Source organism: Mustela erminea, chromosome X, assembly GCF_009829155.1.
Source record: "Mustela erminea isolate mMusErm1 chromosome X, mMusErm1.Pri, whole genome shotgun sequence".
Classification (NCBI taxonomy): domain Eukaryota; kingdom Metazoa; phylum Chordata; class Mammalia; order Carnivora; family Mustelidae; genus Mustela; species Mustela erminea.
Window position 1 is genome coordinate 61,294,807 of NC_045635.1, and position 25,237 is coordinate 61,320,043.

General features: G+C 40.5%; 1 pseudogene; it reads left to right on the forward strand.

Moving 5' to 3' along the window:
- The first annotated feature begins 4,692 nt into the window (after nt 1-4,692).
- On the forward strand, nt 4,693-4,896 carry LOC116582585 (annotated as a pseudogene).
- Nucleotides 4,897-25,237: the final 20,341 nt, after the last annotated feature.

A 25,237-nucleotide genomic window follows, 5' to 3' on the forward strand; every position in this document is an offset into this window, starting at 1 on the left:
CTCAAAATTTTAAAAAAAAAGAACACACCCAAATAACCCAATTAAAAATGGGAAGAAGACATGAGCAGCCATTTCTGCAACATACAGATGGTCAACAGACACATGAAAATATGTTCAATGTCACTCACCATCAGGGACATGCAAATCAAAACCACAATGCAATATGACCTCATACCTCATAATAGCTAAAATAAAAAATACAAGAAACAACTTTTGGAAGGATGTAGAGAAAAAGGAACCCTCAGGCACTGTTGGTGGGAATGCAAACTGGTGCAGTCACTGTGGAAAACAGTATGGAGGTTTCTCAAAAAATTAAAAATACAATTACCATATGATCCCATAATTCCACTACTGTGTATTTTACTCCCCCCACAAAAAAGCCCCAGTAATTTGAAAGGATATATGTACCCTTATGTTTATTGCAGCATTACTTATAATAGCCAATTTATGGAAGCAACTCAAGTGTCCACTGATAAACGAATGGGAAAAGAAGTGGTAAACAGAGGAGGGACTATTACTTGGCCATGAAAAAGAATGAAATATTGTCATTTGCAGCAACATGGATGGATCTAGAGGGTATAATGAAATAAGTCAGTCAGAGAAATACAAATGCCATATGATTCCAGTCATATGTGGAATTTAAGAAACAAAACAAAGGGACAAAGAAAAAAGAGACAAACAAAAAAACAGACTCTTAAATATAGAGAACAAACTAGTCACTGTCAGAGGAGAAGTGGGGTGGTGGTGGATGAAATAGGTAAAGGGAATTAACAGTATAGTTATTGTGATGAGCACTGAATAATGTATGGAAGTGTTAAATCACTATATTTTACACTTGAAACTAATATAACACTATATATTAATTACCTGGAAATTCTTATTTAAATTCAATTATCCGGGTGCCTGGGTGGCTCAGTGTTTTGAGCCGCTGCCTTCGGCTTAGGTCATGATCTCAGGCTCCTGGATGGAGTCCCACATCGGGCTCTCTGCTCAGCAGGGAGTCTGCTTCTCCCACCCACCCCACCCCCGCCTGCTTCTCTGCCTACTTGTGATCTCTCTCTGTCAAATAAATAAATACAACCTTTAAAAAAAATAAGTTCAATTATCCAACATATGGTGCATCCTTAGTTTCAGGTGTCGTGTTCAATAATTCAACAGTTATATATAGCACTCCATAGTGGAATTTTAAAAATAAGTAAATAAATATATACATATATATTTAAAAGAAGGACTGGTTGGAAGTAGACGAGGTAGAAAGCTGCTAAATTTTCTTGTGGTCATCCTCTCCTTTCTAGTCCTACTCTTTTTTAAATAATTTTTCATTTTTTAATTAACATATAATGTACTATTATCCCCAGGGGTACAGGTCTGTGAATCACCAGGTTTACACACTTCACAGCACTCACCATATCCCATACCCTCCCCAATGTCCATAACCCCACCACCCTCTCCCTACGCCCCTCCCCCCGGCAACCCTCAGTTTGTTTTGTGAGATTAAGAGTCACTTATGGTTTGTCTCCCTCCTGATCCCACCGTGTTTCATTTATTCTTTTCCTACCCCTCAAACCCCCCACATTGCCTCTCAACTTCCTCATATCAGGGGGATCATACAATTTCTCTGATTGTCTAGTCCTACTCTTAATATCTTCATCCAGATCATAGATTAATGAGAAGGGCTCAGGAATTTAAAACCTGACAGAGGAGAGAAGATAATAAACACCACTAGAAAGGGAAGTAGCCATTTCTGAGCCTGCCTACAAGATAGAGTACAAGCGGGGCACCTGGGCGGCTCAGTGGGTAAAAGCCTCTGCCTTTGGCTCAGGTCATGATCCCAGCTCTCTGCTCAGCGGGGAGCCTGCTTCCTCCTCTCTGTACCTGCTTCTCTGCCTACTTGTGATCTCTGTCTGTCAAATGAATAAATAAAATTTAAAAAAAAAAAAGACAGAGTACAAGCTCCTTTGTCCATGGAAAGGCATTCATGACTGGATCTTAGAAGCTTATCTCCTAATTCAGTAGCAGCAATTTGAGATAAGAGATTAGACACTTGGTGGAGATAGCCATGAGCATACTAGAACCCCAAGTTACTCACAGCTCAGCTGGGAAGACAGTCTACAAAAATTAACTATAATGTTATGCAAAAAAAGAAATAAATGCTTCCTTTTTTAGTTGGGGAAACCTCCCCTCCCTCATGCCATTTTGCACTCTGGCATACTACCCAACCCAGCCAGTGTCCCACATTCCAGAACCTTTCAGACATTTCTTCAGCCCCCAACTCATCTATTAAATTATAACCACTCTTTCTGCACCATTTCCTCCAGCCAAATCAGAGAATTTGAACAGAGCTAAGATTTTGATGACTAATCCTGAGTTAATAAGTTTGTCTATCACTCTCAGATAAAAGATTTTCATTTTGTAACTTTTTTTTAAATTAAGCTCTAACCCAACATGGGGCTTGAACTCATGACCCTGAGATCAAGAGTTGCATACTCTACAGAGGGAGCCAGGCATGCGCACCTAAAATATTTGCATTTTAGCAAAACCTGATTGAGGTGGAATTTCAAATATAAGTGCTGTATATGTGGTTGCCTATTCTTCGAAATATAGATCTGACCCTGTGATATGGGATGTTATGCCCCAACCACCTGGCTCTGAAATCATGATGAAGTCAGATAACTCTCCATTGACTTGCTATAATCAGTAGAGGGACTGATTGGCTCACAGAAAGGACCAAAGCTAGACTGTTAACTTGATGTTTGACTTAAGAGCACAGATATTTTCATCTGTGGGCCTCTTTGTGGTGCTCCCTGCCCATTGAGGCACACAGGCAGCAATTTTCTGGACTTATCTTTCTCAGAGTTTCAGGAAAGATTTTTCTGACATTATCTTTATACGATAATGGAATGGAAGTCTTTTTTCTCTACAAAATGGATTTCAGGCAGGTACCAGGGCTTTCTGGGCTCCTTTGTCCCATTTCCATACATACTCCCATTGCAGACATGCTCAGCCTTTACCACAACTCTGGTCTTCAACTATCCAACATACAATGTCAAAACTGGAAGGTATTTTAATGATTGCTGAATAAACTTTTTCTTTTCACAGATAGGGAAACTGAAGCCAGGACAGGAGTAATGGTCTTCCCACGGTCATGCAGCAAATTCTAGCAAAGCCAGAATGGTGGTTTTCCTATTTCCCATTACACTATCTTCTTTGCTGCTTGCGTTTCTGTGTGGTACTGAGAAAGTTCATGTTTCTTTTGCCTCTAACCCCTGCCTTCATTCTAGTTTTCAGGACCCTAGGCTCCAAAGCATTTATTAACTAGCCCCAGATCAGATGCCCTCTTCCACGCAAATACTCTTCTTCCTTACCCTCTACTTACCCTTATATATACCACTCACTGAGCTCATGCCAAAGACCAGTTTCTGTCACCTATCTGAGCTGGACAAAGTTTTATGGTAACGACCCAAGGAGTTTTAGAGCCTGTCCAATCAAGGACCAACACTATGAATAAGGAGTTCTGAGTTTCCAGCTTATGCTCTTTCTGCCTTTTTCACTTATCACCCACTTTTGACATATATGTGCTTTTTACTTCAGCCAAACCCTGCATATTCCTATTTCTATGCTTTTATATGAAATGTGCTCATTTCAATATAAAGTCCAATTCAAGTCTTACTTCTCTTTGTAGCATTCTCTGATGATCACATCACGAGAAATTGTTTCCTTCTCTTCTAGCATTTTTTAAATTATTTCTAATTGGGACACCTGGGTGGCTCAGTCAGTTGAGCAGCCAACTTTTTTTTTTTTTCAGTGTAACAGTATTCATTGTTTTTGCACCACACCCAGTGCTCCATGCAATACCTGCCCTCCCCAATACCTCAGGTTGTTTTTCAGTGTCCATAGTCTCTCCTGGTTCTCCTCCCCTTCCAATTTCCCTCAACTCCCTTCTCCTCTCCATCTCCCCATGTCCTCCATGTTATTTCTTATGCTCCACAAATAAGTGAAACCATATGATAATTGACTCTCTCTGCTTGACTTATTTCACTCAGCATAATCTCCTCCAGTCCCATCCATGTTGCTACAAAAGTTGGGTATTCGTCCTTTCTGATGGAGGCATAATACTCCATAGTGTATATGGACCACATCTTCCTTATCCATTCGTCCGTTGAAGGGCATCTTGGTTCTTTCCACAGTTTGGTGACCGTGGCCATTGCTGCTATAAACATTGGGGTACAGATGGCCCTTCTTTTCACTACATCTGTATCTTTGGGGTAAATACCCAGTAGTGCAATGGCAGAGTCATAGGGAAGCTCTATTTTTAATTTCTTGAGGAATCTCCACACTGCTCTCCAAAGTGGCTGAACAGCCAACTCTTGATTGCAGTTCAGGTCATGATCTCAGGGTTCTGGTATCAAGACTTGCTTAGGCTCTGCACTCAGCAAGGAGGCTGCTTCAGGATTCTTTCTCCCTCTGCCCCTCCCCCCTCAAATAAATAAATCTTGAAAAAAATTAAACAGCATTATTTTTAGGATGCTTACAGTGCTGTATCTTTGAAAGCAGGAACCATGGTTTATTCATATTTGAATGTATCTTTGACTCCAGTCCCAGCGGCTGGCACAAAGCAGGAACTCTTTAATAAAGAAATGGTTCCCAATCTTGGGCTCCTGTGACCACTGTCTGCAATCATTCTGTGTGGTCATGTCCATACTGACACCACTGCTGCTGAGGGGCCTGGCAGGCCTAGCCTGAAGGCTCCTGGTGCTGTGTGCCTAGATCCATTCCAAGCCACCATGAGAGCAGCTCAGGACCATGGATGTTGCCATTGGGCTCACTTCCTGCTTCCTGTGTTTCCTTCTGCCGTTGGGCTGCGTTCTGTTACATCTGGAGAGCTACAAGAAGTGAGAGTGAAGAGAGCTGTTCTGTCCTTTCACCCTGTGACCTCACCACCGCTGGCCTGTCCTGATCATGTCTGCTGCATTCTTGGCTGGCCTTCCCTGGATCATGTCCTTCAACTATAGTGACCTATTCTGTAATCATGGCCTCTTGATTTCTCCATGGTGACATCCTGGGACTATATATTTTGTTTATAAGTCCCTGCTTGTTAGGGTCCTCCTTGTAACAATAAAGGCTTTTCAAACCTTGAAAAAAATAAACAAATGGACTCTATTCAGCCTCTTTGCCTTCTTATTTCTTACCAGTAATGAAAATTGTATGAGTTTCTATAAAAATAGCATCAGTCAAACTGACAGACTCACTACAGTAGTGGTAAAGCTACAACGTATTTTATTGAAAAATAAGATATATTTGCCATTTAATGGCTCCTCTTCTTGCATCCACTTATTTGGGAAAATATCAAAATTTAAGATCCAAATACTACCCTTCATAAATGAACACATATACATCCATTTATGGAAATTTAGCTGTTACCAGGCTAGAGAATGATAGCAATATTCTGCCTTGCATCTAGCTTTCCTCTTCATTTTATCATGCATATCCCAGAGAACCTAAACTGGGAGGAGTGGTAGGTAGGAGAAAAACAGCTAAGAAAGAGAAGCAAGAAAACACAACAGAGGTTTAGGGGGAATGGGGAAAATATGACTTCAGAACCACTAGACCATGATGCTGAGTTGTTTGACAGTTTTGGAAAAGAGACCCTTGGGATCATCTTGAGGAAAGGAAGAGATGAACTCAAATGAAATCTCGGAAGGTCATACTTTTGACTTTAGAAATAAATGAATAATTTGGAAAAGAGAAAAGAAGACCTAAAGAGCAACACAAGTGGGGTGTTCCCTAAAGTACTGAGCAATAGTGACAATTTCAGGAGACCCAGTTCTACCCTTTCCAAGCTAAAAGAAGATGTAGTCAGATGGAAAAGTATCAGGAGATATGAAGGGATGGATCCTCTCAGGGGGTTTCTGCTTCCATAAGAAATAACCAATAAGAGCATAAAACCATAAACTTAGAAAGTTTAGTAACATAGGAAGAGAAAGAAAAATGCTCAAATTCTTAGCTCACCATTTTTGACTTTTCAGGTATGGATAATAAATGCTCTGCTCTTAGAGGCCAGGGCCTGTGTGTATGTTGGTGGACTTGGTATGAGAAAGGAGCCTCCTTCTGTGTTTTTCTCCATTGCCTCCATTGCTGCTCTTCACACTGTTAGTGTTGCCACCTCCCACTGACCCAAATGTGAAGGAGAGAAGTAAAATGAAATACAGTTGGTCTCCAGAAAGATGCCCTGGAGCAGCATGTTTCTGGGCTGGAGTTCTTATAGACAAAGTTGTCCAAGTATCTGAGTTGGAATTCTAGAGCTGAAGGTAGGGGCATCCTGGGTAGGAATAGTAAGGAGAAGAAAATCTAAGAGAAAGCCAAGTTTATCCTTATTGCATTAAAGAAGAAAAATACCTGACAGGTCCATATTGCATATTCTTGCCTACTCTCCACCTCTGAATTCCTTCGCTGAGGGGGTTTAGAGGGAGTTGCTGGTCTGAACAAACACTAAACACCTTCCTCTCTAGAAAGTTATGGCTGCATTTACAAATGGAATATTTTCCATCTCTAATTCTCTGATCAGATTTACGTCATTTTGGAATTTTTTTTTTAGATTTTATTTATTTGACGGAGAGATAAGTAGTGAGAGAGGGAACACAACCAAGGGGAGACGGAGAGGGAGAAGCAGGTTTCTCGCCGGCAGAGAGCCCAACGTGGGGCTCGATCCCAGAACCCTGGGATCATGACCTGAGCAGAAGGGGGTCCCTTAATGACTGAGCCACCCAGCCTCCTCCATTTTGGAAGTTTTCGAGACAAATCCAAAGTGGAAATCTCTAATCAAAAACTGTAGATTCAGGGCACCTGGGTGGCTCAATCAGAAGTCAACACTTCTCTGACTCTTGGCTTTGTCTAGGGTCATGATCTCAGAGTCATGGGCTTGGACCCTGCATCAGACTCTGAACTCAGTGGGGAGTTTGCCTAAGATTCTTTCTCTCTCTCTCTCCCCTCTCTTTCTCTCTGCCCCTCCCCCAACTCATACACTATCTCACACAAATAAATAAATCTTTAAGAAAATGCAGACTCATCTAACTCATTTTCTCACGTTTTACTTCTTGAATATACATCTGAACAGAGATTCATTCCTGAGTGTGCTAGTGAGCACTTCTGAATTCTGGGATGCCAGACTTGAAACTCTCTTTATCTCGTCTCTGTCCATCTGGTCTATCTCCGTCTCTGTTTCTGTCTCTCTGTCTCTGTCTCTGTCTGTCTGTCTGTCTGTCTCTCTCTCTCTCACACACACACACACACAGATACACATACTTCTGAGTTACAGTGGCACAAACATACAGCACTTGCTCTGAGACTAAAACTTTAGAGCTCCTTCCTCAACACTTCCCCCTCCTTGCTCTACATGTCCCCTCCTACTCTTTATTTTCTGCGCTTACTCCTATCACTCTATGCTACTAACTTCCCACACCTGCGCCTACACTCACTTACTCCTTATCTTCACTCACTCCTCTTTTCTGCCTTATCTCTTCTCATCCCTTACTTTCCCCCATTTCAAAATCCCAAATCTCTAGCCCTATGTGGGAGCTGACTTGAATAGCAATTTTTCTCTTCATCAGAAAAAGATCAATCTGAGAAGAAAGACAAACATATTCCAAACTCATTCTCCTTTTCTTCTATTTTCTCTCCTCCCTATTCCTTCCCCAGGTGTCATTTAGAAGTGGCGTTTTTGCAGGACACCTGGGTGGCTCAGTTGGCTAAGCCTTTGGCTCAGGTTGTAATTCCAGGGGCCTGGGACTGAGCCCCTTGCTGCTCAGTGGGGACTCTGCTTCTCCCTCACCCTCTGCCCTTCCCCCTGCTCATGCTCTCTCTCTCTCTCTCTCTCTCTCTAATAAATAAATAAAATCTTAAAAAAAAGAAGTGCATTATTTGCTAAAACCAGGGTTGTGGCATCAAACAATAAGGAACAATCAAGTAGTTTGGTGAAAAATATGACCTACCCAGTCAAGCTAAATGAAGAAATAGCTGAAGAAACAGAAATCAAGGATAGTTGAACACTCAGACATGCATCTTGACTTTTTTGGTTGATGAGTAATGGGTAAAGTCTTTAATGAGTAAATTAGGAGGTAAGTCTGGAGAGAAGTGTGAATGAGGTGAATTGGGATTCAACAGGAAATGTAATTTCAGTATGTGTCTGTGAACAATATACTGAAACTCTTGGAGCTTATTTTGTCTTTTTTAAAGTGAAGTGCACCATTTTTGTACTTTGTGGGGGTAGGCATAAGGGATAAGCAAAGACAAAGAGGTTTCAAAAAGGAAATATCTTCCTTTCCCCATCTAGAATCTCTGGCCTTCCTGCTCGGTTCTCAGCCTTAATATTGAGGTATCTGGGCCTCCATAGGTGGCTTTCAACTCACTATCATACTTATTGTAGTTTCAGAACCAATTGTTCTTCCAAGGGCATGTCCATTAAGTCCCTTGGCAATCAAGCCATAGGAAGAGTTATGTAGGGCAGAGTCACCCTCTTGGGTTGTGACTGGAAATCCTTCCTCCTTCCTCAGAGTGGGCACTTGGGGCCTTGACAAGCAAATGAGTTTTGCTGGAGCCAGTGTGACATACATACAGGTAAGAAAATGAGGAGACTGGAAAAAATAGGTCTTACACTGAAAGACATAAATGGGGTATCCTAAACCTGAAGATAGATCTGTTCTCCCACCCATGGAAAGCCAATGGAAATATAAGGTATCTAATCAACAGAACAGAGGCCAAGATTAACTGTTGCTGTCATAGAAAACAAAGATCAAGGAATCAGGAGACATTTGCAGTTCTACAACTTGCTGTATAACTTTGGACAAATCATGTCCATATTATGGAATTCAGTTTCGTAGAGAAGAATTGGGGGAATTGGACACATAATCTCTAAGAGTTTTCAGATACGAAATAGCTGTGTAAGTGGAAAAATGGTCCACATTCCATTCATTAATACCAGGAAATGGTTTAGGTTTTAGATATCAAGTAAATAAATTAGGATGGGAGTAGACAAATTGTCTGAGAGAGAGGCATGTCTCAGGAAAGGAGAGATGCAAGCATTCAGCTTCACCTGCTTTCTAATTTTCCTGAAGGCTCACTTCTCCTTTCCTACCCAGTGCCACCAGCACTCTGCTTTTGGTCTGGTCTTAGGTGTGGACACTTGTCTATCCTTTGGAGATGTAAGGCCTAGGCTGATACTTCTCAAAATGGTATCCAGATAATTGGGATCCTCAGCGATCTGTCATGGAAAATTCGGTGGAACTTGGTGCTATAATCAGGCCAGAGTCAAGGTCCAAGGGAGGAAATCTTCATCAGGTTGGCTAAGCCTGGCTATGGTGAGTCTACCACTCACTGCCTTTGGGGATTCAAGTACAGCCCCTCTCTTTTCTCTTGGCAATGCTTCTTCTACCAGTGTCTGGCAGCTTGCTATGGTACCAACCTAGAAAAACCTGAGAAAAATTACTCTTGGGGCCATTTAATCACTTCCTAGAAAATGATTGACAAAACTCATAGAGTGTCAAGAAAGCAATGCTATGTACAACTTAATTTAAGATTCTATTCCCATAACCACATACACTATACTTTCAACACTCATGTATATACACATTAGACACATGTTCACATACAATAGATAAAGACACATATTGGGGGAGGAGTGTGTGTGTGTGTGTGTGTGTGTTTATGTGTTTCCCAGATAGCCCTCTCTGACTAAGAAAGCATATATACTTTTGTCTTACCTCATTCTTACTCTCTCAGGGGATTTTCTCCTCTAACTTCACATCATTGGATGGATTTTCTTGGGAAGGAGACCCATGGAAATCTGGGGATATTGCCCCTCCATTAGAGGGTATGGACTTGAATGCCTCACCGTTTTGATGTTTTGGCTTCATGTGAAGTACAGACACAAAGGTTAGAGAGAAGGAAAAGGAATAAAGTAGAGGAATTTCAGGATGGGGGACAAGTGGGTAGAAGAGGAACTAAAGGATGTTTATAAAAACTTCTCCATGAGGCATCTGTTCTCTGTTTTTTGAGGAGGGTAGTGGTGAGAAAAGCCTTAGGAGTTACATTTATCAGTATTGGCCTCATATTCTCCAATAAAAGGATCAGTGAGAAACTTGAGCACCAGAGCTGTACAACAAGGTAAAGACAGCACTTTATGCTACCCTACTCTCCTCTTGACTTGCTCTTTAGGCCCTTGGAGAAAAGTCAGTTTCTTGGTTGAAGGATTGCCTTGTTTGAGGCTGAATAGACCTTCGTTCTATCTTAAGACAGGCAAATCTTAGAGAATGGTGATTTTCCTAAAAAGTTCCTAGCTAAGCCCCAGGATAGAACAAAATCAGTAGGGATGGCTGTCTATCTCCCCTCCATGGGGAGATGCTTAGAGTTAGAAAGCATTACTGAGTTGGAGCTTTTTTTGTCCCAGGCAGTTGAACTACCTATAGAGTTTAGAGGGAAAGCACTACTATTCCATCTCTCAGAGTTACTGCCCCCTGCAACAGGCTCAACTACTTACATTCCCTCTTTCAACCCCAACCCCCCACCTGTGAGTTTCCTGTGCAAATAACCTACCCACAGGCTCTGGGAACTCACAACCCACTTCAACTTGATTGGTGCCATCCTTCCAAGTAAAATTCCTTTGCCTTTCTCCTAGAGGGTCCCCCTACCAGCCAGGCCTTTTAGTTGTTCATTCTAAAGTGAGGAGAGGTGACCCCTGGATTCCATTGCCCTTTGTCCCCTTCCCCAAATACACATATTCACAAGGCAATTGTAGCCTATCTGGCTTCCCCTGACACCTCAATCTTCATGCTTCTTTTGGGTGTGGTAACCAGGATGGGATACTCTGCAATAGGCACTAAGCGAAAGTTGGTAGAAAACTGAGAAATGGCTGAGGTGGATATGGGCCACAGGACTGCAGAGCAAAGGGGTCAAAGACCAAAGTTCCATTCGAGATCTTCTGTACAGCCACTGTCATTTCTTTCCTCAATTATCACTTCTTCACTTTCACCTTCTATATCCAATCCCTCTCCCCTGCCTGAAGCAGCAGGGGATCAAGGAGGTATTGATTGTTCTCTTGCAAGAGTAGCCCTCTTCTCTGACTGATGGCAAATTTGCAAGGAAAAAAACATTTTTATCCAATGAAAACTAAGTCCTTTAAGTCTGATCCAATCCAAAATTAAGTTGGGCTGTTCCCAAGACCAGGGGAAGGAGGGAATGCTGGCATGGGTAACAAAAAATAAACTATCAATACTCCACCTTTCTCACTCCAAGTTTAAATATAGAATGTCTCAGTTAAAGGGCAATTCTAATCTAAATATTTTTATAGTCAAGGACACTGAGGCTCAAAGACACACCCTCACTTGCTGGGGAGGATATTTAGGCATGTAAATAGGCAAGAGGTACTTGGTAATAGGCTGTGGAAAGGCAAGGTTAGAGCTGGGGCTAAAATTCAGGTTTCCTTTCTTTCTTATGGTCCTCATTGCCCCTGCTGGACTCCTCTTTCTTTAAGTGAAAAATATGCAGAACTGGAAAGGGGTTAGGCTGTGTGCATGCCATTTGGTCAAGAAAGAGACAAGAGAGCAATCAAGTACCTTTCTAGGATGACTTTTTGGGTAAGTGGACAGGTCATTTGATGTTTATTGTTCAGGTTTACTGTTGTCCCATTTTTATTTTTTTTAAAGATTTTATTTATTTATTTGACAGAGAGAAATTACAAGTACACTGAGAGGCAGGCAAAGAGAGAGAGAATTAAGCAGGCTCCCTGCTGAGCAGAGAGCCCAATGCGGGACTCGATCCCAGGACCCTGAGATCATGAACTGAGCCGAAGGCAGCGGCTTAACCCACTGAGCCACTCAGGCACCCTGTCCCATTTTTATAAATAAAAGTGTCATTATATGAAGAATACATTCTCTAGTTGTTCATAGTCTCTACAACTCCCTATTGTCTTCTCCCTGGTAACTTAATTCATTTATGTTACCTCTCTGGTCCCCAGAAAGTATTCAACTGGTTGACTGGTTTTATTTGAAGGCAGGGACTAAGTCAGATTCAGTATCTCTTTATCTCCAAATAGGAAATGGTAGGGAGAAGACATTAGAGTTCCCATCCATATACTTCAAAGTATATCTTTTTGTGACTACCTGTCACAACTTTTAAAGATTACCTTTAACTTTCATTAAAAATTTATTTCAGGGGTGCCTGGGTGGCTCAGTGGGATAAGCCTCTGCCTTCGGCTCAGGTCATGATCCCAGGGTCCTGGGATAGAGTCCTGCATTGGGCTCTCTGCTCAGCGGGGAGCCTGCTTCCCTTCCTCTCTCTCTGCCTGCCTCTTTGCCTACTTGTGATATCTGTCTGTCAAATAAATAAATAAATAAAATATTTTTAAAAAATTTATTTCACCTTGCCTGGACCACAGTTGATACATTCAGCTACACATCCCCTCAGCCATATCTCACCAAAATGACTAGGAGGAGGAATGCCCAACAGAGGAAAAATTCAGAGACTCTGCCCTTTCCTTTAGAGCTATTGGATATGGACATAAACAGTATGTCAGAAAGGGAAGTCAGGCTAACAATTATCCAGGCAATGGCTAGGCTGGAGAAAACCATTAATGACAACATGGAATTGATCAGGGCAGAAGTGAAAGCTATGAGGGATGATGTTAACAATGCTATCAGTGAGTTCCAATCTAATCTAAATTTTCTAACAGCTAGGGTAACTGAGGCAAAAGATAGAATTGGTGATCTAGAGGACAAACTGATAGAGAAAAAGGATCCGGAGGAGGCCTGGAACAAAGAGTTTAGAAGCCTTGAAAACAGATTTAGGGAAATAAATGACGCCATGAAACAGTTCCAACATCAGAACTATTGGAATCTCTGAGGGGGAGGAGAAAGAAAGAAGACAAGAGGATATAGCTGAACAAATTCTCCATAAAAATGTTCCCAATCTGGCGAATGGAACCAGTGTTTGTGTCCTAGAGGCAGAAAGGTTTGCCCCCAAGATCACAGAATCTAGAAAGAGCTCAAGACTCCTGACTGTGAAAATGATGAAACATAATTTTAGACAGGAGCTCTTGAAAGCAGCTAAGGGGAAGAGATTCCTTATGTACAGAGGAAGGCCCATCAGAATAATGTCAGACCTGTCCACAGAAACCTGGCAAACCAGAAAGGGCTGGCAAGATGTATTCAGGGCACTAAAAGAACTTGCAGCCAAGAACATGCAGCCAAGAATACTTTATCCAGCAAGACTCACATTCAAAATGGATGGAGAGATAAAGAGCTTCCAAGAAGGCAAGGTTCAAAAGAGTATGTGATCACCAAGAAATATTAAGGGGGTTTCTATAAAAGAAGAAAAAACCCAAGAATACCATTGAACAGAAATTTATGGAGTCAATCTATAGAACTAAGGATTTCACAGGTAACACAGTGTCAATAAAAACATATCTCTCAATAATCACTCTCAACATGAATGGCCTAAATGTGCCCATAAAATGGCATAGGGTTGCACATTGGATAAAATGACAGAACCCATCAATATGTTGTCTACAAGAGACCCATTTTGAACCTAAGGATACATCCAGACTGAAGGTGAAAGGATAGAGAAGCATCTTCCATGCCAATGGGCCACAAAAGAAGGCTGGGGTAGTGATTCTCATATAAAATAAATTATATTTTAAACTAAAGATTGTAGTCAGAGGTACAGAAGGACACTACATCATTATTAAAGGGTCTATCCACCAAGAAGATCTAACAATTGTAAATATTTATGCTCCCAATATGGGAGCAGTCAACTACATAAAACAACTGTTAATCAAGATAATGTGTCATATTGATATGAATACATTAATAGTAGGGGTTCTTAACATGCCACTCTCAGCATTAGACAGATCATCGAAGCAGAAAATCAATAAAGAAATAAGAACATTGAATGACACATTGGACCAGATGGACCTCATAAATATATACAGAACATTCCACCCTAAAACAACAGAATACTCATTCTTCTCAAATGTACATGGGACTTTCTCCAGAATAGACCACATACTGGGTCACAAATCAGGACTCAACCAATACCAAAAGACTAAGATTATTCCCTGCATGTTCTCAGATCACAATGCTTTGAAACTGCAGCTCAACCATAAGGAGAAGTTTGGAAGAAATTCAAACACCTGGAAGCTAAAGACCACCTTGCTTAAGAATGCTTGGATCACTACGGTCGCCAAACTGTGGAAAAAACCAAGATGCCCTTCAACGGACGAATGGATAAGGAAGATGTGGTCCATATACGTTATGGAGTATTATGCCTCCATCAGAAAGGACGAATATCCAACTTTTGTAGCAACATGGATGGGACTGGAAGAGATTATTCTGAGTGAAATTAGTCAAGCAGAGAGAGTCAATTATCATATGGTTTCACTTATTTGTGGAGCATAACAAATAGCATGGAGGATATGGGGAGTTAGAGAGGAGAAGGGAGTTGAGGGAAATTGGAAGGGAAGGTGAACCATGAGAGACTATGGACTCTGAAAAACAATCTGAGGGTTTTGAAGGGGTGGGGGGTAGGAGGTTGGGGTACCAGGTGGTGGGTATTATAGAGGGCACGTATTGCATGGAGCACTGGCTGTGGTACAAAAATAATGAATACTGTTATGCTGAAAATAAATAAAAAATAAATTTAAACAAACAAACAAAGAATGTTTGGATCATCCGGGAAATCAAAGAAGAACTTAAACAATTCATGGAAACCAATGAGAATGAAGACACTTTGGTCCTTAACCTATAGGATACAGCAAAGGTGGTCCTAAGGGGGAATAAATAGCCATCCAAGCCTCTCCCCGCCAAAATTGAAAAATCCAGAATACACCAGCTGTCTCTACATCTTAAAGAACGGGAGAATCAACAACAAATTAAGCCAACCCCACGCGCAAGAAGAGAAATAAAAGCAGAGATCAGTGAGATAGAAACTAGAGATACAGTAGAACATATCAATGAAAATAGAAGCTGTTTTTTTGAAAGAATCAGTAAGATCAATAAACCATTGCCTAGACTAATCCAAAAGAAAAGAGAAAGGACCCAAATTAATAATATTATGAATGAAAAGGGAGAGATCACAACTAACACCAAGGAAATAGAAACAATCATCAAAAATTCTTATCAACAGTTACATGCCAATAAGTTGAGCAACCTAGATAAAACGGATGCACTCCTGGAAAACTGTAAACTTCCGAAACTGAATCAGGAAGAAATTGACAACCTGAATAGACCAATATCTAGAAATGAGATTGAAGCAGTGATCAAAAAGCCCCCCAAAAGCAAGAGCCCAAGGTCTGACGGATTCCCTGGGGAATTCTACCAAACTTTCAAAGAAGAAATAATACCTATTCTCCTGAAGCTGTTTCAAAAAACTGAAGCAGAAGGAAAACTTCCAGTCTCTTTTTATGAAGCCAGCATTACCCTGATCTCCAAACCAGGCAAAGACCCCACCAAAAAGGAGTATTTCAGACCAATATCCCTGAGGAATATGGATGCTAAGATTCTCAACAAGATCCTAACTCATAGGATCCAACAGTACATTAAAAAGATTATCCACCATGACCAAGTGGGATTTATCCCTGGGTTGCAAGTGTGGCTCAACATTCACAAATCAATCAATGTGATAGAACAAATCAATAAGAGAAGAGAGAAGAACCATATGGTCCTCTCAATTGATGCAGAAAAAGCATTTGACAAGATACAGTGCCAGTCCAATCAAAATTCCACTGGCATTTTTCAAAGAGTTGGAGCAAACATTTCTTCCATGAGTGTTCTGTAGTTCCTAGCAATTCAGTAATGTGGCAGGATACAAAATCAATGCACAGAAATCAGTTGTTTTCTTATACACCAACAAGAAAAATACAGAAAGAGAAATGAGAGAATCGATTCCATTTACTATAGCACCAAGAACCATAAGATACCTGGAAATAAACCTAACCAAAGAGCTAAAAATCTGTACTCGAGGAACTACAGAACACTCATGAAAGAAATTGAAGAAGACACAAAAAGATGGACGACCGTTCCAAGCTCATGGATCGGAAGAATAAACATTGTTAAAATGTCTATACTGCCTAGAGCAATCTATATTTTCAGTGCCATTCCAATCAAAATTCCGCTGGCATTTTTCAAAGAGTTGGAGCAAACAATCCTAAGATTTATATGGAATCAGAAGAGACTCTGAATTACTAAGGAAATGTTGAAAAAGAAAAACAAAGCTGGGGGCATCACGCTGCCTGATTTCAAGCTTTACTACAAAGCTGTGATCAGCAAGACAGCATGGTACTGGCACAAAAATAGACACATAGACCAGTGGAACAGAGTAGAGAGGCCAGATATGGACCCTCAATTCTATGGTCAAATAATCTTCAACAAAGCAGGAAAAATATGCAGTGGAAAAAAGAGAGTCTCTTCAATAAATGGTGCTGGGAAAAATGGACGAATGGATAAAGAAGATATGGTCCATATATATACAATGGAGTATTACACCTCCATCAGAAAGGATGAATACCCAACTTTTGTATCAACATAGATGGGACTGGAGGAGATTATGCTGAGTGAAATAAGTCAAGCAGAGAGTATCATATGGTTTCACTTACTTCTGGAGCATGAGGAATAACACGGAGGACATTGGGAGATGGAGAGGAGAAGGGAGTTGGGGGAAATTGGAGGGGGAGATGAACCATGAGAGACTGTGGACTCTGAGAAACGATCTTAGGGTTTTGGAGGGGTGGGGGGGTGAGAGGTTGGGTGAGCGTGGTGGTGGGTATTATGGAGGGCATGTTTTGCATGGAGCACTGGATGTGATGCATAAACAATGAATTCTGGAACACTGAAAAGAAATTTTAAAAATAAATAAAAATTTTTAAAAATTTATTTCATCTAGGGGCGCCTGGGTGGCTCAGTGGGTTAAGCCTCTGCCTTCAGCTCAGAATCCTCGGATCAAAAGAGAATGAAGGAGACCAGGGGCGATTTATTTATTAAGAACTCTCCTTTCTCATGAACCTAGAGGACATTATGCTAAGTGAAAGAACCCAGACACAGAAGGATAAACATTACATTATATCACTTATGTGAGGAATCTAAAATAGTCAAACTCATAGAAGCAAAGAGTAGAATGGTAGTTGCCATGGGTTGAAGGGAGGGGGAAATGAGCACAAAGTTTTAGTTATGCAAGATGAATAAATCCTAGAGATTTCCTGTGTAGCATAGTGCACAATACAATAGTTAACAATACTGTGTTGTATTTGGTAAGAGGATAGATCTTATATTATTATCTTATCACAAAAAATTAATAAATAAGAAGATGGGAGAAAAGTTTTAGAAGTGATGGCTATGTTCATGTCATAGACTGTGGTGATGGTTTCATGGGTGTATACTTATCTCCAAACTTATCATGTTATCATGTTATATTATTAAATAAATATGGCTTTTGTGTGTCAATCATACCTTAAAAACTAGTTTTTAAAAAGTGGTAAATAAGGTGTGGTGGGGGGGCAACTGACCTCTTTCCTCCTGAAATTCTTGCCTGGGTTTCTTGTTGTGGTGATGGTACCTTCAAAGAGCATACCTACAGTCTGAGCTGTACCTACAGTCTGAGCCTCACTGCTTAGCACAATAACAATTTTATATTCTATGTGGTGCTCTATTATGGCATTTTACCCTTTTTCACATGTGTAAATACTCTCACTTTTCTGAGCTACTATATAACCCTGTGAGTTAGATGCAGCAAGAAGGAGGAAACATGTTCAGGGAAGTTCTTTGTCCAAGGTCATGAATACATAAATAGCCAGTAGGCCCCCAGCTCTACTCCTGACTTCAAGTCTGATCATGTCTTCTATGCTAAACTGATATTTTTCTGGAAGTGTTTCATTTGTGACTATGTCTTGTCTTCACAATGAGTCTTTGAATTTTTGGAGGGCAGGGATCATGTATTACTTATCTCTGTATTCCTTGAAGCATCAATCACAGAGTCTTGCATGAGGCGCTCAGTAATTATTTGTTGGTAGTAGATTAGCCAGTATATCCACTCTGTCCTGCTCCCAATACTGGATATCATTTATCTCTAACTTCTAAGTGTCCATGTTTAAACTTTCATTTTAATAAGCCTTTTCCAGGCATGAAAATACATTTGCAGGGACTGTGTTAGGCTCTGCTCTGGAAATGAAAGCTGTAAGTAAGATAGGGTCTCTGTACACAATTAGTTTGAAGTTGTGACAGAGGTGCCTACAGGCAAGAGAAATAGAGGGATAGAAATAAGGGAAAGGCCCTGGGACCCTGTCTACTCTCTTTCATTTCAACCATCAGGTTGGGCCCCTTTGTATAAGTTATTATGATAACAGGACAAGTTTTAAGTTTCTATTAAAATTATTGTCTTTCTAGAAATGAACTTTTTTAGATCTAGGCTTTGTCTTTCCTGGGGAATGGAAGTGGACAATTAAGAGAAGACAGGGCATCAGATTGGTGGTATAGCTTCCTCAGGACAACCTGGCCAAATTTACTAGGCTTATTCTTATTCTTCTGAGAGAAAAATTTGACCCTGTTGTGGTTATTCTATCTAAAATAGCTACCTAGGGCGCCTGGGTGGCTCAGTTGGCTAAGTGTCCCACTCTTGATTTTGGCTCAGATCATGATCTCAGGGTCATGAGATTGAGCCCTGCATCAGGCTCTATGTTCACCGGGGAATCTGCTTGAGATTCTCTCTCTCCTTCTCCCTTCCCTGTGCCACCCCCGACCCCCGCACATGCTTGCTCACTCTCTCTTTCTCTAAAAATAAGTAAATAAATCTTTAAAAAATGAAATGAAATAGCTACCTAGATAGGGTACTTCATAAGCAATGGATACATTCTTCTCTAAGAGGCCTCAGTGTCCTTTACGAAGTAATTTTCCAACACTTTCGCTCCTCTCTCCCGACTCTGATCAATGGCTTAACCAAGTCTTAACTGAGCACTGAGCCAGGCAATATTATAGCAAAGAGTTTTAAAAATTTAGACTCTTAAGCCCTTGCTGATATAGAGAACAGAAAGACTAAGTGAATAAAAAACGGACTTCACACAAAGCAGTTGTATTCCAAGGTCAAAATGAGGGGTCCTGAGAGTTAATATTATAATTCAGAGAAGGGTAAGATTGCTGTGGTCACAAAAGTTTTCAAGACTAAAAAGTCTTGAAAGATGGATAAAATGTAGAGTGGTTAAGAAGAGAGGTGGGCAAAAGCAGCCCAGGCAAAAATAAAGATACACAGACTGAGTATGGTGGGATACTATGTAAACTGGTTTTAAGTAAAATAGAGGGAGGGTAGTGAGAAATGAGGCTGGACCAGATATAGGCACACAGGAATGGTTTGATCTTGCTAAAGAGCTTGGACTTTAATCAGGAAGCAATGGGAGCTGTTTGGTATTCTCAGCCTCCATTGCACTGTCACTTCTACATGTTCCAGTTCCTCTATGGGATTCTAAACTACTTCAAGATGAGAATGGTATCCTATATCTTAATACCTCCAGAGCGCTTAGCCTGGTAAATGAAATGACCAGAGATATGAAGGAGGAGTTGGCAGTTTGTTTAACTGAATTCCTGATTTTGCTTGTGGCCATGTTAAATTAGGTATGTGAGACAGAAAGAGGTCCCACTATCCATTTGAAAATTCAGGATAAGTGAAAAACAACTGAAAATTTGAGTTTAATGTGAGGGAGAGAGAGAGAGAGAGACAGAGAGGTCCTCTGCCTTTGTATGAAATCAAGTCCTCTTCAGGGAATGAGTCCCTGAAGAATTCAACCTTTGCCCTCTAACTAAAGGTGATAAAAAGGGGTTTTACGACTTCTTCTCCTTGGGCACTTGTAAACTGTTATGCAAAGTTCTTTGTATAGCAAGTAGCCTTTCTCAAACCTTAAAATTATATTTTGTATAGTCTCTAACTTACAAATGCTTGATTCACAAATGATACTTTCTTACAGGAATCTATTGTCATTTCTGTTCTTTCCCTTCCTTACTTACCTCCCTCTTCTCCAAGGCCCCTGAGGCAACTGGAAGTTGAGCCATTGTAAAGCAAATAAAGTTAATTTTCAGAAAATCTGTGGGAGGAAGGGACAAAGCTGAACTTCGGACATAAAGAAGGTAGCAGTAGGTTAACAAATAGAGGTCTTGACCTCTGCCCCCAAATATCTTTCATCAATGGCCTTAATTTTTCTCTAAATTTGTTACACTGCCTGAAAACAAACTATATGAAATCATGTTTAGATTAATCATGTTTAGATTAGATTAGATTCCTTTTATGTATACAAACACCTCTAGGAGACTTAAAGTGGCTATTAGACTCTTATTAATATACCTTTGCCAAATAATGGCCCATTGCCTACAGGCTAATAGTTAGCTCACTTTGCCCGATGACACATGAATATTAGGATATCAGGGACTGAGAGTTTGGGTTCTGGTAGAGAGGATAAGTTACTCTGTGAAGCCTAGCTGACTTTAGTGGTATGATAGGCAGAAATTTAAGATGGTCTCTTAAGATTCCTGGGTTCCTCCTGTACACACACCTTTTATCAGCTATTTGATCAAACACTAATCTAGAGCTGCTGTGAATAGATTTTGCAAATGAAATTAAAGTCCTAAATTACTTGACCATAAAATAGATTTTGAGAGTAGGCCTGAAGTAATCAATGAGATCTTTCTTTAAAAATAGAAACTTTTCGGGACGCCTGGGTGGCTCAGTTGGTTAAGCAGCTGCCTTCGGCTCAGGTCATGGTCCCAGCGTCCTGGGATCGAGTCCCACATCGGGCTCCTTGCTCGGCAGGGAGCCTGCTTCTCCCTCTGCCTCTGCCTGCCATTCTGTCTGCCTGTGCTCCCCACTTGCTCTCCCCCCACCCTGATAAATAAATAAAATCTAAAAAAAAAAAATAGAAACTTTTCTCCAACTAGTGGCAGAACAGAAAGTCAGAGTTTTGAAGTAGTATTGGGATTTAATGCATAAAAAGTTTTTTTGTTGTTGGTTTGAAAATGGAGAAGGATAAACGGAAAGGAATGTGAGCAGCGTCTTGAAGCTGAGAGTGGCCCCTGATTGACAGCTTGCAAGAAAATGGGAACCTCAGTTCTGCGTATGCAAGGCATTGAATTTTGTTAACTTGATTGAGCTCAGAAGACCCTGATGGCCAGATGAGAACTGCAGCCCTGGGCAATACCCTTATTTTAACCTTGTGAGACCTGAGCAGAGGGTTCAGCCAAGCTATACCAGACTCCTAACCCATGGCAACTGTGAACTAATAAATGGCTATTATTTCAAGCCACTAGGTTTGTGTTATTTTGTTATCTTAGCAATACAAACTAGTACCTACGTGATCTCCTAGGATAAGCCTGAGGGTTTTGGCACTCAAGAGTCTGGAAAGAGGAGCTCTATAAAACAAAGGGCTACAAAAAGCAAACTTAGCTATTTGAATATTTTGTTGATGGAGTGGGTCTCTGCTCAAGGAAGGGTAGGTAACTCTTTTCCTTCCCTCTCCTTATACTCCATCCCATGAAGAGGACCTTCTTCTTCTAAGACCTAAGGCTTAGATCCGTCCTATTATTGCTGTGGTTCAGTTCTACAAAGTTAAATAGATTTCTACAGTCCAGCCTGAGAATTTAATTATTATGCATAATGTTGTTTCTATGGGAAAATGACTCTGAGTTCCTAAAAACTTAAAATCAAGTTTTTGGAACAAAACCATTCATTCTAAAAATGGACTCTACTCATTTTAATAGAATATAAAGCCATAAACACCTGAGAACTGTTATTTGGAGGGTGAAGGGGAGAGAAGAAACCAGTCTTTAACAAGGCCATATATAGTGAAGTGTATCATGGATCTAGATCCTAGCTGCCTGTGTTTCTTTTCTTTTTTTTTTTTAAGATTTTATTTGTTTATTTGACAGACACAGAGAGAGTGTGAGCGCACGCGCGCGCGCGTGCGCGCGCGCGCACACACACACACACACACACACACACACACACACACACAGAGTTGGGGGAGTGGCAGGCAGAGGGAGAAGGAGAAGCAGGCTTCTCACAGAGCAAAGAGCCAGATGCGTTGCAGGGCTAAACACTTAACCTACTGGGCCACCCAGGTGCCCCGTTGCCTGTGTTTCAATCCTAGCTCTGTCACTTGCCAGTTATGTGACTTTGGGCAAATTGCTTAATCTCTCAGTGCCTCTTGTTCTCCATCTATATAATGGGATAATAGTATCAATCAATCATTCTGAACAAATAAAAGAGCAGATAAAGCTCTTAGACTAACACTCAGCATACAACATTAAGTGTTAGTTATTACTGTTATTAAGCCCCAGAAACTTTTCTTTTTAATTTTTCAGAAACTTTTTTATAGTCTCTTTTGCCTCTTAGACATATCAGTTAATCTAAATCATTTTAGAGGTGCCTGACTGGCTCAGCTGGTAGAGCATGAGACTCTTGATCTTGGGCTTGTGAGTTTGAATCCCATATTGGGTGTAGGAACTACTTAAAAATAACATTTTGTTGGGAGGGTGGGAGCCTGGGTGGCTCAGTAGTTATGTGTCTGCCTTCTGCTCAGGTCACAATCCCAGGATTCTGAGATGGAGCCCCGTATTGGGCTTCCTGCTCAGTCTGCTTTTCCTTCTCCCTCTTCTGCTCCCCCTGCTTCTGCTTACCCATGTTCTCTCTCTCTCTCTCTCTCTCTTTCTCTCAAATAAATAAATAAAATCTTTTTTTAAAATCTTGGGGGAAAAATCTAAATCTGTTCTTCTCTAAAACTTTAGCTATTTTAACATCTGGGAATTTACAGTCTTGGAATAGTAGGACCACCTTTAATCCATTCCACCCAGAGATTCTCTAGGCTAAGGCCAAGTTAGGATGTTCTTTTTATCTAGACCAAATTCTTCTACCTCAAGAAGCCTGATACCTTTCTGTGTGGTTACCAAGAAAGAGCAATTCTTGTTTGTTTGTTTGTTTCTTTGTTTAAGTGGAAGAGTATAAAAGTGAAGAGAATAAACATGGAAATGACTTTTAAGACCTCAGTCTTTAGGGTAAGCCTAGAATCTAAGTTTAAATTGTGAAAATGATCTGACTGGGAAAGCCTGAGATCTGAGTGAGGGTATTATGCCTAAATTTAGAATTTTGCGTTTCACCCTATGGTTGAAGCTTTCAACCCTAATTCAAAATGCACAGCCTATTTGAGCCAAAGTCCAACATTCTGGCATATCAAAAACAAATAGCCATTCTTGACACAGAAGGATCTAGTTTTAAGAACAGTAAAAGGTAACATAAAAAGCTTACTAAAAAAGTCACAATAGGCATTGGGCAGCACATAGTTTTCCTCAACCTTTTTATGAGATAAATGCAAATAAATAAGAGACATGTGTTTTCTATTTTCCTGAAATTAGAGTACAACAGGCAGTGAGCTTCAGTTCACATTTTAATAGACTGAGCTTTTTGTTTAGAGGTAATCAATAATACAATTATTATTCTACTTGGCAAAAAGCAAAAGGCTGGCAAAGAACTTATGAAAAAGAACTCTAGTATATCCCAGCACAATGTGTATACATCATTTAATTAACGATGTATTTACTGACTCCTGCCTCTTTTATCCCTTTCAGGTGTTGACTGTGTTTTTGGAAATACCCAGGAAAGCAGATTTTGAGGGGTGTGAGGGAGGACAGAAAATGAAATTCTTCCAAGCATACTTCTTATAGCTCCAGCACCATGAACCAAGGAGACCAGGCAAGCCCCTGTGTATAGGGGTTGCAGGATGTAGTGAAAAGTTTATGAAACCTGGATTCTAGTCCTGACTACCATTTAGCATAACCTTAGTTTTCTCATGTGTAAAATGAGAATACCAACCTCTGCTTTAAGAAACTCAAATGATTATTGTGATCATCCAATGAGATCATGGATGAGAACCTGCTTGTAAACTATAAAGCACTGTACAAACCCCAAAACTTTCCCTCCTCTGTGCACTATCTTATGTGTTTATCTCAATACTTGGCACAATACACAGTGAGGTCTTTATTGGTATATCTCATCTACCAGACTGTGAAGTCATTAAAGGCATGGAACATATCTGTCCTTTTCACTGTTAAACCCCTGCACCTAGCCCAGAGACTGACACAAAGTAGGTAGGTATCCAGTAAATATTAAATTGATCATAAGAAGTTCATATTAAAAAGGCATAATTTGCTTTTATGGCCCTTGATATTTTTTGCCAAACTTTTCTTATCACTGGTGCTCCTTCTGTTTCAGAACCCTACTGCTTGACACTTTCCTGTTTTTTTTTTTTATTTCTTTTAGCGTAATAGTATTCATTGTTTTTGCACCACACCCAGTGCTCCATGCAATCCATGCCCTCTCTAATACCCACCACCTGGCTCCCCCAACCCCCCCGCCCCGCTCCTTCAAAACCCTCAGATTGTTTTTCAGAGTCCATAGTCTCTCATGATTCACCTCCCCTTCCAATTTCCCTCAACTCCCTTCTCCTCTCCATCTCCCCTTGTCCTCCCTGCTATTTGTTATGCTCCACAAATAAGTGAAACCATATGATAATTGACTCTCTCTGCTTGACTTATTTCACTCAGCATAATCGCTTCCAGTCCCGTCCATGTTGCTACAAAAATTGGGTATTCATCCTTTCTGATGGAGGCATAATACTCCATAGTGTATATGGACCACATCTTCCTTATCCATTCGTCCATTGAAGGGCATCTTGGTTCTTTCCACAGTTTGGCGACCATGACACTTTCCTGTTAAAAAAAATACTCTGGGGAAAAGAACTTACAAGATGTCAAGATGGACAGTACTTACTGGGATATTTTCCTTTTCCTCTTGAGGAATTAGCATTCTAATAGGAGTGAAGAACTTAGGCTAAAGGAACAATCTCTAATGGTTGGAATTTCAGGTAATTGTGGGCAATTTTTGAGTTTATGCAAGAAGCCTTTGGGAGTCACTGACTTCCAGAGCCAGGTAGGGTGAAGTATGGCACTGGCCTTGGATGCAAAATTTAAGAGAGCATCAAAAACTCAGTAATCAAGATAAATGATATTTTAAGAGTTGTTTACATTTTTAGTCTTATTGAGATATAGTTTATATACCATAAGTGTACAATATAGGGTTGCTTGGCTGGCTCAGTCAGTAAAGCATGTGACTCTTGATCTCAGGGTTTTAAGTTCAAGTCCCATGTTGTTTAGTTAAAAAAATAAATAAA